Raw genomic sequence first — 4,275 nt, 5'->3', positions numbered from 1 at the left:
GGCACAGTTTCCGAAGCCACCATGGCTCGTGGTGGCTCAGTATTGGCTAGGCACGGCTAGGAAGAAGTCGCGAGTTGCGGAACGCGGAGGTCCAACATGGCCTGGACTCCGCCCGTGCTGATCAGTACGGGCTTGACCACGGCTGTGCTGAAAGAATTATATAGGCAAAAAAATAATTTGCTGAATTAGGGTTCGGTTTTCTAACTTGATTTCACATATACAAGCATAAGCCATCTTTTTTCAGACTTCAATACTCGACCTTAGAAGACCATTTCATCTATTGAAGGAAGGATTACATTGGTTTTAACATCAATTTGAAGATCAAGAGGAGATTTGGAAGCATTCAAGAGGCAAATTAGGGTTTATCATTCTGAATTGGGAATTTAGGACTTTTCGTCCAACTTGAAGAAGGGTGTACATGCCTTCAATTTACTTTTATGAATTTGTTCTTTACATTGATTTGGTTATTAGTATGAGTAACTAAATTTGCCAAACCCATTGGGGTTCCTATGTTGTTGGATTGATTCTAATGCTTATGAGATTTTGATTATCAATGCTTGTCTCTTCTTGCTTTTATTATTAATGAGAAATCACATTATTCATGAGACGTTGTGAGTTGTGGTATTTAGATTGCTGTATGTAATTGAGAAATTCATTTAGTAATTAGAAATTTGAATAGCAAGAACTAGTTAATGATCACTTAGAGATAAGGGTAATTGACTAGTCTGATTAAGAATTAACAAAGCTTAATAGAGGCGGGTTAAAGCTTAATGCTAATTGAATAATTGATCGTTAGGAAGAGATTCCAACTTTAGGTTATTAGGTCTAGGAATTCGATTATCTCGAGAGGGAGACCGAATTCAGTTAAGAATTCGTCCATGGGTAATTGCAATTGGTAATCAATATAATCTCTATCTTCACTAAAATCCAACTAGCTTAGGCCCCCTAGGGTTTGCCTTTTTCCTTCGATTGTTTTCCTAAATCCTTTCAGATTATTTGACACTTAGTTAATCATTTGTTCATATTTAATCATAGCATAATAACTTCATCGATTTTGTTTAGGTTAGATAATATAAGACGCTGCAGTAGGTGTAGGATCACCCTTTCCTGAGAATACGACCTTGATACTCACCATTTATGCTAGTCTGCATCGATAGGTTCACTGCCTTAGATTTTAGCTACACAAATAGCTTATCAATTGTCAATAGGATAATTGCTCTCATATACATAGATAGGAATAAATGGTTTATTCCAGTACATCTTAAATGTTATGTTCACGTCCTCTTCAGTATTCAATAGTATCCCATTATCAACTAACAAATTTAAGAACTTACTCTTAATCTTAAACAGCTTATAACGTTCGTTGATTAAGGCGTACAAACAAAACTTATCTGGCATGACATTGTTAATTCTCCTTTTCTTCCTGTCATAGTCCAGTTCCAGTGTATATGATTCAACATAAGCTTGCTTACATGCAAATTAAAACCACACATTGTCATAGACAAGTTCATTTATTGCCCACTACTAATTACATAATCCCTAAGTGACAAATATATTGAACCAAGCAAAAATAAATCACCCTACATTGATTACCAATTAACTTAGAATTATTTAATTAGAATGTTAATTACCCAAAACCCCTAAATATGCCAAACCCTAACTTCACAAAACCACTAATAAATGAAAGCGATAAAAATTGTCGATGATAACACTGAATAAAGAATGGATTATTTTGAAATAAGCAATGTATTGTCATTAATTAATCTCAATAAATTATGGATTACCATTAAAAAATGATTAAAAAGGAAAGTAAGGGACCACATACACTTACTTGTTCTACTTTGTCCATTGTCATTCTTCAAACATGAGGGACCATAATCAATTTTTCTAAATAGTATAAAATTAACAGTGGAAGTCAGAATCTACTGCAAAGATAGAAAAAGAAAGAGTTCATGAAAAAAAAGAAGAAAGAATTGGAGAGAGAGAAAATAATAGTTTAAGGTTAGAGTCAAGTGTTTTAACAAAATATTTATATAAGGGTATAATAGTCTTTCTATTAGCAACTAACGACACTTTTTAACAGAAGGGTCGATTAAGGTATGTAAACAAAGTATATGGGTGTCATATGTATTATTCAATCAAGAAGGTCGAGTCATGTATTTGAATAAACCTTAGGGGGTCACAGTATTTTATCCTATTTTTTTTTATTTTGAATATTCTTTAAATTATTTTTTATTATGGAAATTATACTTTGTAAAATAAAAAGCACTATTATCTAAATTTGAGTGTCTCGTTATTTTTGAGAGTTTCAAGTGTCTCATTGTTAAGAGTTTTTTTGGCTCATCTTTATCAGAAAGATGTGTCTATGTTTTATTATTCTGAATTATTTGTTTGTGAGATTTGGCTTTAGTAATGGAGGATCAATTAGTGAGTTTAGCTCTATCAACAGAAGAGGAGGATTTGGTCCTGAAAGCATAAAAGAATAATGTACATGAGAGTAGATTCGAATTGCGCTTGGTAGGCAGATTTTTAACTAATTGGTCTATCAACTTTAATGCATGAGAAATCCTCTTTCTAGCCTTTGGCGATTGGGTCGAAGCATTTGTATCAAAGATTCGGCTATGAATCACTAATCATTCCAGTTCTTCCATATACTTTATTTGAAAAGGGTAATTTATGGTGGCCCATGGTCCTCTGACAACCACCTTTTAGTTTATCATCAGCTAAAACCTAGAAAAATACCTGCATAGATGAATCTTATTTTTTTAAACATGTGGGTGCATGTATGTGAATTGCTAGTGAGATTTTGTGTTAGCTATGGTTAGTAAACAACTTGCTAATTATGTGGGAGAATTTCTGGATCATATGATGTGAACAACAATACTAGTCTTTACGTAGCTATATGAGAATACGAGTTCGAGTAGATGTCAAAAAACTATTGAAATGGTGGCTGAAAATTCGCAAACCTGGTGATGATTGGTCAATTGTTCAATTTAAAAATGGAAGACTTTCACTTTTTGTTTCATTTGTGGCTTAATGGTTCATACAAATAAGTTTTACAAACAACTATTTCTGAAGAGGGAAGAGGACATAGTTACTCGGCACCGTCGGATCACTAAGGCCGACTTTCGTCCCTGCTCGAGAATGGGGATTATGGCTTCGTGCTCCACTGAGAAGGCTGGTGAGCAAGGCGGAACTCAATGGTCGAGGAATGATAATAGTGACGTGGACCTAACAATTGTAGGGAGAGATAAGGAAGGGCCTCAATCATTAGGATTTGAAAAATTCAAATTTGGTAGTTAGGTTGGATAAAGATGGAAATATTGAAGTTGTGATGAATAGAAATACGGGAAGTGAGACTCAGTTACGTAATTAAAGGCATGTTATATGCAAATTATAAGATGAACTCCTGTCCATATAGTTTTATGGATATAGGGGTCTATCCAGGGTTTTATTTGTAAAAGAATTTGCATCGGCGTTTGACACGTGCATCAGACACTGATGTGCGTCAGATGCTAAAGCAAATCTTTTCTTGAAAAAATAATTTATGTTCATTGATTTTGTATTAAATGCTCATTAATTTATATTCCTTAAACATGTATTGAATGTTCATTGTTTAAATGTAAAATGTTCATTGTTTGTTAACTTAATTTTGTTGAAAAGATATGTGTATTACATTATAAAATTTGTAGTATAACTTTAGCTTGATGTTTTATTTTGTTTACCAACTGTGTAAGGACGATTTATGTTATGTCTATATTATGTATGTCTATTTGAATGAATTAGTGGTATAATTTTCATTAATGACGAATATCTATTAACAAACTAATGAATATTATGCCTATAAATGATAAATATTTATATCAATCATAAAATATTTCCAATACGCATTAAAAAAATAATAAAAATTTTCATAAATAATCAATACTTTTATTTGAGAATATTGATGAACATTATATATACAGACAATGAACGTTGCAGTACCAAATAATAAACATTAATATTAATATCCATGAATAATATATCAAACAAAATGAACATGAACATCAATCATAATGAATATTAAGTTTACAAATAATGAATATTTCAATACAAAAAAATTAATTATTAGAATATTACATCTAGTGAAATTATATTCATCACTTATAGTCATTTAGCGACTACATCATTATAATTATTTTAATTTTAAATAATAATTTAAATTAAATTTATATATAAAATTAAATATAATTTTTATTACTTTATAATTATTTCTAATATTTTAATAATAATAAT

This window comes from Ricinus communis, chromosome 2, assembly GCF_019578655.1.
Source record: "Ricinus communis isolate WT05 ecotype wild-type chromosome 2, ASM1957865v1, whole genome shotgun sequence".
NCBI classification, from domain to species: Eukaryota; Viridiplantae; Streptophyta; class Magnoliopsida; order Malpighiales; family Euphorbiaceae; genus Ricinus; species Ricinus communis.
This window is presented reverse-complemented; position numbering follows the sequence as displayed.